Source organism: Enhydra lutris, unplaced genomic scaffold, assembly GCF_002288905.1.
Source record: "Enhydra lutris kenyoni isolate GAN:26980312 unplaced genomic scaffold, ASM228890v2 scaffoldscaffold3, whole genome shotgun sequence".
NCBI lineage: Eukaryota > Metazoa > Chordata > Mammalia > Carnivora > Mustelidae > Enhydra > Enhydra lutris.
Genome location: NW_019154087.1, coordinates 29,233,249 through 29,247,285, shown reverse-complemented (window position 1 = coordinate 29,247,285; position 14,037 = coordinate 29,233,249).

Genomic DNA, 14,037 nt, shown 5'->3' with positions numbered 1-14,037 from the left:
TTTAACTTCTTCCCAGGTGGCTTTCACTTCTGCCCTAATCAATTCCATGTTGTCATTGATGGTTTTCTCCAACGTAGTCATTTCCTGGATAATTGTTACCTTGAATATTCAGGGCACTAAATGAAAAGAACATTCAGCCAAGAATACTTTAGCTAGCAGGGTTGACATTCAAGTGGGTGGAGAGATAAAAAGCTTCCAAGACAGGCAAGGTTTAAAAGTATATGTGACCACCAAGCCAGCATTACAAGAAATATTAAGGGGGGGGGTTCTATAAAAGAAGAAAGAAAGAACCCAAGAGTGTCATAGAACAGAAATTTACAGAGATAATCTATAGAAACAAGGACTTCACAGGCAACATGATGTCAATAAAAACCTATCTTTCAATAATCACTCTCAACATAAATGGCCTAAATGCGCCATAAAACAGCACAGATTGGATTAAACGACAGGACCCATCTATATGTTGTCTACAAGAGACCCATTTTAAACCTAAGGATACACCCAGACAGAAAGTGAAGGGAGGGAGAAGCATCTTTCATGCCAATGGGCCTCAAAAGAAAGCTGGGGTAGTGATTCTTATATCAGATAAATTAGATTTTAAACTAAAGCCTATAGTCAGAGGTAAAGAAGGACTCTACATCATTCTTAAAGGATCTACCCACCAAGAAGATCTAATGATTGTAAATGTTTATGCCCCCAATACGGGAGCCGCCAACTACATAAGACAACTGTTAATCAAGATAGAGAGTCATACTGATATGAATACATTAATAGTAGGGGATCTTAACATGACACTCTCAGTAATAGACAGATCATCCAAGCATAAAATCAATAAATAAACAAGAGCATTGAATGACACATTGGACCTGATGGACCTCACAGATATATACAGAACATTCCACATTAAAACAACAGAATACACATTCTTCTTGAGTGTACATGGAACTTTCTCTAGAATAGACCACATACTGGGTCACAAATCAGGGCTCAACCAATACCAAAAGACTGAGATTTTTCCCTGCATATTCTCAGACCACAATGCTTTGAAACTGGAACTCAACCACAAGAAAAAGAGTTTGGAAGGAATTCAAACACTTGAACGCTAAAGACCACCCTGCTTAAGAATGTTTGGATCAACCAGGAAATCAAAAAAGAACTTAAACAATTCATGTAAACCAATGAGAATGAAGACATTTCAGTCCAAAACCTATGGAATACAGCAAAGGTGGCCCTAAGGGGGAAATACATAGCCATCCAAGCCTCACTCAAAAAAACTGAAAAATCCAGAATACACCAGCTCTCTTTACACCTTAAAGAACTGGAGAATCAACAACAAATTAAGGCAACCCCACACACAAGAAGGGTAATAATCAAGATTAGAACAGAGATCAATGAGATAGAAACTAGAGACACAGTGGAACACATCAATGAAACTAGAAGCTGGTTTTTTGAAAAAATCAATAAGATCAATAAACCATTGGCCAAAGTAATCCAAAAGAAAAGAAAGAGGACCCAAATTAATAAAATTATGAATGAAAAGGGAGAGATCACGACTAACACCAAGGAAATAGAAATGATCATCATAAATTATTATCAACATTATATGCCAATAAGTTAAGCAAACACAATGAAATGGATGCATTCCTGGAAACATATAAACTTCCAAAACTGAATCAGGGAGAAATTAACAACCTGAATAGACCAATATCTAGTAACAAGATTGAAGCAGTGATCAAAAATCTCCCAAAAAACAAGAGCCCAGGACCTGACGGATTCCCTGGAGAATTCTACTAAACATTCAAAGAAGAAATAATACCTATTCTCCTGAAGCTCTTTCAAAAAATAGAAACAGAAGGAATACTTCCAGACTTGTTTTATGAAGTCAGCATTATCCTGATCACCAAACCGGCAAAGACCCTACCAAAAAGGAGAATTTCAGACCAATATCCCTGATGAAAATGGATGCTAAGATTCTCAACAAGATCCTAGCTAATAGAATCCAACAGTACATTAAAAAGATTATCCACCATGAATAGGTGGGATTTATCCATGGGATACTTGGGTGGTTCAACATTCGCAAATCAATCAATGTGATAGAACAAATCAGTAAGAGGAAACCACATGATCCTCTCAATTGATGCAGAAAAAGCATTTGACAAGATACAGCATCCATTCCTGATTAAAATGATTCAAAGTATAGGATTAGAGGGAACATTCCTCAACTTCATAAAATCTGTCTATGAAAAACCCACAGTGAATATCATCCTCAATGGGGATAAGGTGACAGCTTTCCCTTTGATATCAGGAACACGACAAGCATGCCCACTCTCATCACTGTTGTTCAACATAGTGCTAGACGTCCTAACAAGAGCAATCAGACAATAAAAAGACATAAAAGGTATTCAAATTGTCAAAGAAGAAGGCAAAGTCTCCCTCTTCGCAGATGACATGATACTTTTTTTTTTAAAGATTTATTTATTTATTTATTTGACAGAGAGAGATCACAAGTAGACAGAGAGGCAGGCAGAGAGAGAGAGAGTGAGAGGGAAGCAGGCTCCCTGCCGAGCAGAGAGCCCGATGCGGGACTCGATTGCAAGACTCTGAGATCATTACCTGAGCCGAAGGCAGCGGCTTAACCCACTGAGCCACCCAGGTGCCCCGACATGATACTTTTTATGGAAAACCCAAAGACCCCACCCCCAAACTATTAGAACTCAAACAGCAATTCAGTAATGCGGCAGGATAGAAAATCAATGTACAGAAATCAATTGCTTCCTTATACACTGACAATGAAAATATAGAAAGGGAGATTAGAGAATTGATTCCATTTACTATGGCACCAAAAGCCATAAGATACCTGGGAATAAACTTAACCAAAGAGGTAAAGGATCTGTACTCGAGGAACTACAGAACACTCATGAAAGAAATTGAAGAAGACACAAAAAGTTGGAAGAGCATTCCATGCTCATGGATCAGAAGAATAAACATTGTTAAAATGTCTATACTGCCTAGAGCAATCTATACTTTCAATGTTATCCCGATCAAAATTCCATGAGCATTTTTCAAAGAGCTGGAACAAACAATTCTAAAATTTGCATGGAACCAGAAGAGACCCTGAATTGCTAAGAATATGTTGAAAAAGAAAAAACAAAACTGGGGGCATCACATTGTCTGATTTCAAGCTTTACTACAAAGCTGTGATCACTAAGACAGCATGGTACTGGCACAAAAACAGACACATAGACCAGTGGAACAGAGTAGAGAGCCCAATATGGACCCTCAACTCTATGGTCAAATAATCTTTGACAAAGCAGGAAAATATATACATTGGAAAAAAAAAAACAGTCTCTTCAATAAATGGTGCTGGGAAAATTGGACAGCTATGTGTAGAAGAATGAAACTCGACCATTATCTTACACCATACACAAAGATAAACTCGAAATGGATAAAAGACCTCAATGTGAGGCAGAAAACTATCAAAATCCTAGAGGAGAACATAGGCAGTAACCTCTTGGATATCTACCACAGCAACTTCTTTCAAGACATGTCTCCAAAGGCAAAGGAAACAAAAGCACAAATGAACTTTGGGATTTCATCAAGATCAAAAGCTTCTGCACAGCAAAGGAAAGAGCCAATAAAACAAAGACGCAACCCACAGAATGGGAGAAGACATTCGCAAATGACACTACAGACAAAGAGGTGATATCCAAGATCTATAAAGAACTCCTCAAACTCAATACACACAAAACAGATAATCACATCAAAAAATGGGCAGAAGACATGAACAGACACTTCTCTAATGAAGACATACAAATGACTAACAGACACGTGAAAAAATGTTCATCATCATTAGCCATCAGGGAGATTCGAATCAAAACCACATTGAGATACCACCTTACATCAGTTAGAATGGCCGAAATTAACAAAACGGTAAACAATAAATTTTGGAGAGGATGTGGAGAAAGGGGAACCCTCTTACACAGTTAGTGGGAATGCAAGTTGGTGCAGCCACTTCGGAAAACAGTGTGGAGATTCCACAAAAAATTAAAAATAGAGCTACCCTATGTCCTGGTTATTTACCTAAAAGATACAGATGTAGTGAAAGGAAGGGCCATCTGTACCCCAATGTTCATAGCAGCAATGGCCACAGTGGCCAAACCATGGAAAGAACCAAGATATCCTTCAACAGATGAATGGATAAAGAAGATATGGTCCATATATACAATGGAGTATTATTAGAAAGGATGAATACCCAACATTTATATCAACATGGACAGGACTGGAAGAGATTATGCTGAGTAAATAGGTCAAGCAGAGAAAGTCAAGTATCATAAGTTTCACTTACTTGTGGAGCATAAGGAATAACATAGAGGACACTAGGAGATGGAGAGGAGGAGTGAGTTGGGGGAAATCAGAGCAGTAGACAAACCATGAAAGACCATGGACTCTGAGAAACATACTGAGGGTTTTGGAGGGGAGGAGGATGGGGGGGTTGGGTGAGCCTGGTGGTGGTTATTATGGAGGGCACATATTGCATGGAGCACTGGGCGTGGTGCATAAAAAATGAATTTTGGAACACTGAGAAAAAATAAAACAAAATGGGGAAAAATGAAGATGTGATAGTTTCTTTCATAATCCAATATATACCTCATTCTTATGAAGAAGCATGTGTTTACTAGCAATAAGAAAATCAGTGTAAAATGTCTATATTGATAGTATTTTTCTTAACATAATGAGTATTTCCTGCAGGCATTCAGAAAACTGTGTATTGTTAGAAGCATGATGTTTTGGTCTCTGTTTATTCTTTTATGTCCATGGATATTTAAATTTTATCTTTTAGATACAAATGTCAAAATTTATACCCTTGGCAAATATCCATTCAACAGAATTCTAAGTTCAATTCATAACAAACTTATCATAAAATGGTGAAACAAAGCAGCAATACTTATGTTTGTAGGGAAAATATATTTGCATTTTTAATTTGGCATTTGGGTCATTCTCTCACTCTCTAAATTACATAAAGTGAATGTCTTCCAACCTTAAAGACATTAAGAAGTCTTTTGAGAATAGTTGTGATGTAGTGGGAATGGAATATAAGTTTAAATGAAAAAATAAAAACCACAACAAAAACCCTCAAAACTTTGTTCCCGCTTCTATTCTACTTCCTGTGAACTGTATGGCAATAAACAACTTTCTACCTCTAAAAAATTAATTAATTAACTAATTAATTAATTAATAATCTAAAATTTTTATTTAAATCCTATTTAATCAAAATTAGATTCCTCTCTCTGTAAGTGAATCAGAGTGTCATGAAGGCAGAATTTTAATGGCTCATTGTGTACTTTTCCTTACAAGTTACGAACATTACCTTCAAGGCAAGTCTTTAAACTGCCTGAAACTTTCTGGACCAAATTTTGACTACTTTTTTCAAGTTTACAAGTATTCTCTTACAACTACTTTTAAAATCCATAGTAATAATAATCCATTTCTTACGTTGTACTCATCAAATTTCTTTAATCCCTTACTGTGGTGCTTTAGTAGAATTCCTTAGAATATCTAAATAAATTATATCTGTTTATTTAACTATTAAATAAAGTTTTTCCTTCATTTTCTTGAAGGTGTCCTCCCAAGTATCTGAACTGTTAAGTATGATTCATACCTATAAAACTATTAAAGCTGTATTCTCCTCAATGCGTATAAAAATCTAATGTCACTTTTAGTTATTTTCCTGAGTACTCAAGTAATTTCAGTGACTTAAAATACCCATAACATCACATTTTGAACAGGTTGTAAACTGGAATTTAGAAGGAAAACTTTAATTTCTCAGGTCTATTTATCCTGTGAAGTGTTTATGAATACCAGCCAAAATAGTGAGCACCTTTTAAAAGTGCACTCTTTTAAAGGTCACGTATGAGAGAAATGTCATAGGTAACACAATCCAGATGTCCAAAGATCAGCTAATATCAGCATTCAGGAATAATGCAGATACCAGCCAGAAATGGACAGCTAATACAAAATATCAACAAAGCAAATAGGAAAATTCAGTTCATTACAATTTTGAGAAACTAAACAATAAACCTCTGATTTTTTTTTTTAATTCCATTTCAAAAGTTTGTGTCCTTCTTATTTCTCCCAAACAACTTTTTGTTTAAAATCCAAAATAGACCTTAGGAGAAGTGAAAAAGTTTTGATTTCAAGACACCAAGATATCAGATCTATGGTTATATTGTAATGATTTGCTTTCCTGTATCTGCTTCCAAACACATTATGAAGAGAATTGTAATGTGGTCAGTAAGAAACCTTGACTAATGGTGATCTCCATTCTGTCAAAAATTCACCTGAATCATGCTAGATTGGTTTTCCACACAAAAATAAGGAAAAGCTTCCTAAAATAAATGTTAACATTAGCACTAAAATGAATATTTCCTTATTGTCCATTGGATTCTTTATCTGTGTTGCTTAAATATAGACTTGTCATGCTGTATTCCATACTCCCTTAGCCCAGAGTTGACAGTTTGGCCAACATTTATCAAAGGTAACATACTCATGAAATAATTAGGAAAAAAAATCACTGTCCCATACCAGTGTCTAAAGTGCAGCAATTTTTCATTTCAAATCAAAGCCTTTTTCATTGACGTATATGAAAGGCCTATAAATTCCCAAGAAAAGGCTTTCCACAGGGATGATTTCTGTGTCTAAGAGGTTAAAAATAAAATGCTCTACATGATCTTCTAGGTTCCCATGGCTTCAATTATCACCTCTGTGAGGATAATTCCCAGATCTATGTCTCCAAACCTGTGTCCCTAACCTTCAAGCTCATAATTTCAGCTGCACAGTGGACACCTCCACTTGGGGGTCCTGCTGCAGTCACACTCAATGTGTTCTGTGCTAAATGCATTTTCTCATCCAAACATGCCCCTTTATGATTCTCCAGTCTCCTTTAATGACATAATTATCTTTCCTGATACTCAAAGCTCAGGTCTCAAAGTCATTTTTTAAAAATTTATCTAACATATGCCCCCCCATTAACTACCATTGCTGATGACAGTTGAATAAATAACTTCCCATTTATATTTTCCCCATCTTAGTTTATTTCAGGTTATTTCTCAATGAGTTGAATTCTAAATAAATAATGTAGACTCTTCTTAATTTGGGGTTGGATTCTAAGTGAGTATTACATGTTTTCTTTAATTTAGGCACAACTGCATTTATGAAATCTAAGCTTTGTTCTCTAAATCTTTATTATTTTCCCAATCATTCACTTATTAGCTAATTTCATCAAAATCATGCTATGATGGTTCCATAGAACTAAAAATAAATGAATAAATGATTTTAGATATTCTTAAGTACTGTGAAGAATATTGTGATTTGATAGAGAATGACAAAGTGGTGCTACATTAGATAGGGTGGCCAGGAAAAACCTCTCTGAATGATCAGAACAGACAGTCATGTGCAGATTATTAGAGGGATAAACATTTTTAGAAGAACAAAGTGAACTGTCTGGATGAAAAGAATCCTGGTATATTTAATAAACAGAAAAAGGACTAACAGAGTGGAAATGCATGAAGCCCAGAACATGCAGATATGAGAAAGATTTAGGAAAAAGAGGCATGGGAACAATTTTTGTAGGGTATTAAACTGTGAGTAAAAGGTAGAATATGTGGATCCATTGGAGGGTTTTTGATGTAAATGTGACATTATCTAAAAAGACAACACTAACTATTGAGTGAAGAAGAGACTTCTGAGTCAAAACGGCAGAGTGAGTCTAAACTGAAAATCCTTGCTGTGCTCCAATTGTACATAATTGATCAAAACAAAGGAAAACAATTATATTTTAAGATTTTATTTCTTTATTTGACAGAGAGAGAGGCAGCGAGAGAGGAAACACAAGCAGGGGGAGTGGGAGAAGGATAAGCAGGCTCTCCGCTGATCAGCAAGCCTGATGTGGGGCTCAATCCCAGGACCCTGGGATCATGACCTGAACCAAAGAGAGACACTTAACAACTGAGCCACCCAGGTGCCCCAAAGGAAAACAATTATTTATGAATTTCATTTCTGAACGAGTAAGGGATTAAAGTATGTAGGCATGAGATAGTGGGACCTGCTATAGATTGCTTGTCACCAGAGTATCAATGCCTATGCTGGGACAGATCCTTTGGCACCAAGTTGGGGATCATGGGCCTATAAGATATTACAATCTCCTGCCATGACAAATAAGAATCTAGTCGATGTATTTCCTCCATTCTATCAGCCTTTTGTACCACTACTCCTTCTGAAATTCACATATTATAGGACTAAGCAGACTATTCAGGTTTCCTAACATACTGTGCCTTTTTATTATTCACTTCTTTGTACTTGTCTTTCTTTTGAACTATCTATCACATCTCTTATCCCAACAACATAGATATATCTTCTCTTATTTATACATACAATTCTTGTTTGACTATTATGCTTATTGATAAAGCATTACTAGAAGGTGGCTCAGTGATGGGAACAACAGCCTTCTTGTCTCATACAAGTACAGTAAAATTTCAAATTACCATCAATTGTGATTGTGTGTCAACAGCATAATCCTAATTACATCCTTCACATAAGAAATGGAATAAGCATACCGCATGGAGAGATTTTAAAGAAACTTGGGGCAGAGTGTTTGAGAAGTGGCCATATAAATAAATGTTTTATAGTGGACTGTGATTATTTTATAAAGAGAACTGTGGATAGGATAGTGTCTAGAATTCTTACATGTTGTGAGCTTTGGTCATGTCAGAAATTTGTCATTTAAAAACCTGATTTTATATATATATATATTTGTTGTTGCCGTGGTGGTGGTGGTGTGTGTGGTGAGGAAGGATATGTTTTCAATTTCACTTTCATTTTCTATTTGTACTGAAGTCTTTATTAAGTCTCAGCCAGTAGGGCAGTGGAAACAACCTCTGAGTAAAAGAAATCTTAAGGAAAAGTGAAAATAAAATTTTTTCTTTACAGAGATATTATCTGGGGCACTTGGGTGGCTCAGTTGGTTAAGCATCTGCCTTCGGCTTAAGTCATGATCCTGCGATCTTAGGATCCAATTCTACATTGGGCTCCTTGCTCAGTGGGGTGGCTGTTTCTCCTTCTGCCTGCCGCTCTCCCTGCTTGTGTGCACACACTCTCTCTCTCTGTCTGACAAATAAATAAATAGAATCTTTAAAAAAAAAAAAATAGAGATACTATCTGTGGGCAGTGGCCAATTGTCACTTACTGAGTTTTGAAATATGTCTTCCTAGTTCTAATATCCAAAAGTTATACATTTGAACACATATCTCTATTAGTAGAAAAAGCTGAGCAGAGCAGACTTGTGTAACCCCAATATATGTGCTTTTATTTATGAATTAAATATACACATTTGTAGTAAGTAAGGATTCTCCATAGAAACAGAACCAATAGAAGAGAGAGAGATCGATTATCAGTGGCTCAAGTGATTACAGAGGCTAAGTCCCACCATCTCTAGTTAGCAAGCGGGAGACCTAAGAGAGCCCATGGTCTTAGTTCCAGTCCAAAATCTGGAAAACACCAATGCCCAATTTTGTTCCCTTTTACTCCAATGAAGGTCAATCTTTTTGTTCTACTAAGGCCTTCAAGTGACTAGATGAAGGCAACCCACTTTACTCATTTTACTGATTCAATTGTTAATCTCATCCCAAAACAATTTCACAGACACACCCAGAATAATGTTTGATCAAATATCTGGGCATCTTGTGGTCAAGTTGACCCATAAAATTAACCATCACACATTATTGGGAAAAAAATTGGGGGCACATTAGAAAAAACAAAAATTTCATGTAATTACTTACAATATTAAAAGATACTTTAATATTTTCTTTGCAACTTATCCAATTTTAGTTGTTGAAAATTTTGAACAAGTTTTTTGAAGGTCATTGCCTAGAAGATTTTTCCTTCATGATTTTTGAAATTATACCTTTCCTTCAAGTCATCCTTTATATTTCTTTATTTTTTTTTTAAGATTTTATTCATTCATTCAACAGAGAGAGCCAGCCACAAGCAAGGGAAGTGGGAGACGGAGAGGCATGCTTCCCATAGAGCAGAGAGACCGATGTAGGGCTAGATCCCAGGACCCCAAGACCATGACCTGAGCCAAAGGCAGATGCCCAGTGAATGAGCCAACCAGGCACCCCATCCTTTATATTTCTAATAAAATTTAATTCCCTCCCATTTCCATCCTCCTATAACATTTATGTATCAGAATCTAGAATTCAACTCCATTTGTCTCTTGGTAGAGATAGAGATGTCTGTGTATTGTCTATTTCTCCCAGTAAGTTCCTTGGCTATTAGTACCAGAGTCCTTAACTTTTATCCCATTAAACAAAGTGGACTCTCTTGCTCCTAGTACGATGCTCAAAAAAAATGTTTGCTGAGGTAAATAAAATTGCTTAAATAAAAAGACTTAATTCCCTTTTAAAAAGTGAAGGGAGGGGCACCTGGGTGGCTCAGTAGGTTAAAGCCTCTGCCTTCCACTCAGGTCATGATCCCGGGGTCCTGGGATCGAGCCCCGCATCAGGCTCCCTGATGAGCAGAGAGCCTGCTTCCTCCTCACTCTCTGCCTACTTATGATCTCTGTTAAGTAAATAAATAAATAAAATCTTAAAAAAAAAAGTGAAGGGAATTTCCAAAATGAATATTGGATGAGATTTAAAACTCACCTAATTCAAATTTTGGACACATATTTTTCACGTTAAAGGCTCAAACCCAGTCCTACATTTCAATTTCACACACATAGAGCAATTTCCTGACTGAATATTCTACATTGAAATTATCTGAAAACTCAAGCAAAGATGTGCCCTCCCCTCATAGAGTATAACAACGTAAGAAGACCCACACTGGAAACCTGAGTCAACCCTGTGGATCAAGAGAACTGATGTGGAGTGACAAAACTTTATTGCTATTCTTGATTGCATTCTGGTTAGGAGGAATAATGAACTTCACTAAATCCTTCAGAATAAACCACTTATTCCTCCTTGAGCACTTGCTTACAGAAGAGAGTCGAATCTGTGATGAAATGCTTGGCCAAGAGCAACCTGAAAAATGGCAGTGATAAGCATTTTAAGTGATGTAAAAGTCAAGCCATTTTGAAATAGAAGTCATTACCATGAATGCATGATGATGGACACTAAAAAGTTGAGGGAATACTAGCAAGAATAAGAATATAGAATTGGTAAATTTTCATGTGACATGATTTTTGCCCTTTGAAAGCTTTTCCTCTGTTTCCCAAAGCTGTCACCAGCCTTCAACATTTCTTGGGGACAAATCCTAAAGTTCCTCAAACCATGATAGATATATTTTTAGGCTCCCAGCATGCCAGATATGAAGTTTTACTTATCTACAGGACCCTAGAAAGAATGGAATGTTCCCTAGGACTTCAAAGCAACTAGATTTAGAATCTACACTGAAGATTTTAGAGATGGATTGGTTTGCCTTCTAGAGCAGAGAAAGATTGGCACCGTAGGGAGCACTTGCAGCATATGGTTTTGTCCATCTGGAAAGGGGGTTCTGTGCTATTGTTGCCAACTGCTCGCTGCATGTTCTGGGTTTTGACGAGTCTAAGTAAAATAAAGTAAAAATGTGTATTACACTAAGGCAGAGTGTTTAATGCTTTAAAGGCATACATAAAAGAAATTTAAAGGGGGAATAGAGATGTCCTCTAGCCAATTCTATCCAGAAAAGATTCGTTTTGGGAAAGGCACTGTGAAGTCAGGTCAACACACCAGCATGCCTAAGGATTCTCCAGCTTTGCCACAATAATGGAAAATAGTTGGCAGAAGCAAAGCAGCCTGAAAGAGTTCCAGATTTTTATTTGGAGAGAAACCATACTTCCATCAAGGAGCTAAGATATTGTAGTACTGAAGCACCATGAACACAGGGGCCTTATCTCTTTTGTGAACTGCAGTATGCCTAGAACCCAGGGCAGTATCCTGGATATAATAGCCGCTCAAAATATCTGCTGCAAGTTTGGATAAGTAGTTCCAAGGTGTGTTTCTACCAGCACACGCAAAGCCTTGGCCCCTTATGCTGTGTAAACAAGGTTGAGTTTTCATCTTTTAATTTTACTCCTAGATATTTAAGTATTAAGGTAAATAACATGAATAGCATAAAATAAAAGGTGTGGAAGGGAAAGTTAGGACCTCCTGTCACTGTTAATGTCATCTGGACTCTGTATAATCTTAGGAAACCCCTGGGTTTCAGTTTCCACTACTCTAAAATTAATGGCTTAGAGAAAATCGTTTTTTTTTTAAATTTCAGTATAAATTTCCAATATAACTCTGCTTTCTTTTCTTACAGGTATTATTTCTCTTTTCCTTCTTTTTTATTTAATTCCCTCTCTTCTCCTCTGAATTCCCTTCTTTCTTTCCTTTTCCATTTTCTCTCCCCTTTTTCCTTTTCTCTCTATGCTTCTGTCTTATTCTCTCTCTTTGTTAGATAGATGATAGGTAAGAGATAGTTCATAGACAGATGATAGATAAAACGTAGCTAGATAGATAGATCTTGTTTTATTTGAAGACAGCTCTCAAGTGTATCTCAAGATAACTGTGGGTATCTTAGTGGGGTCACAAGAGTATGAAAGCTTTACTTTCTGACTTAAGTAGATGAGTCATGTCAGAAGTTGCTAAGTGCTTCCACACCAGAGAGGTCTATACCATTATTGGATAAAATGATTCCTGGAAATTTCTTGCAAATCTCAAGTCACTACTATAGGGCTTAGGTAAATATCCGATGTCATTTTCATTAATAATAATTATCTTTTCCTAATGGGGGAGGGAGGGGAATGAGAGATTCCTATTTACTGAAAATGTTTACCCAATAATTATTTTTCCCCAGTAGCCAAATAACCAAAGCACACTGAAGTATTAAATCAAATTTATATGGGATTTTGTAAGTGTATATCATGGCTTTGGTTATGCAGTAAAGAAAACGGGCTTTCAGAATTTTATGATGTGGTATCTGAAAAGAAGTTTTTACAAGAAACCCAATTTTCTTTGGGGAGCTAGTTATGGGCAGTGCCCTGAGGCATCAGCAAAGTCATGTCTCCGGGAGCCTAATCATCTGGGCTGAAGTTTTGCTAGGAGCACTTTTCCATTATTTATTATAGTCACAAGAAAGGCTAGTGTAAATTTTTTGCATATATTAGAATCACAAGCTTATTAGTAAAAAATTTGATAGTTACTAAATTCAAAATCAAATTTTGAAAGTAAAGAAAATATAGAAAACCAGGTTTGACCATAAGAAAAAAGTTACTATTTCCTCGAATCTAATTTTTTTTAATTTAAAAATAAAGTACTCCTGATATTCATTCTCACTCCCTAGAGGCAACTGCCATGAACATTTTCTTGTGTTTATATAGCTCTCATTATGTGTGTATATATATTTTGTTTTCACTTGTTATGAGTTGACATTTTTCTATAATGAAAACTATAGGTCTATTACAATGAAATCTACTGAGTGGTTATGCCATAATTTTTTCTAACTAGTCTCTTGATGAACAAAAAAGTTTTCTCCAACTAAAAAAATACAATATTAAGTGTGCTTATAGTTATATATTAATGCAGCATGAAAAATGTTGCATTAAACATCCTTGTGTGCATATCTTTGCCTGCTTGAATTAATAGAGCTATCAGAAAAAGTCCTCAGAAATGGAACTGAGTCCAAGAATATGTACACTTGAAGTTTTGATAGATGGTGTCAAATTGTTATCCAAAGGAATGTGCTTATATACACTCCTCCAGCCAGCCACCCAGTACTGAGGAATATTGCGTGTTTAATCTCTTCCTGTCTGAATGGTAAAAATTTGTATCACATTGTTCTAATTTCCATCTTATTATGAGTGAGGTTGAATTTCTTTTCATGTGACTGTTGGTATTTCTAGTTCTCTTCCTGTGGATTCGTAATTCGAATACATTTTTAGTTTGCAACCTCAGTGAGTCCTCTTACTTTCTGCCAAGTTTCCTTACTGGTTACAAAGAATTCTTAAAATAAAGGCTATAC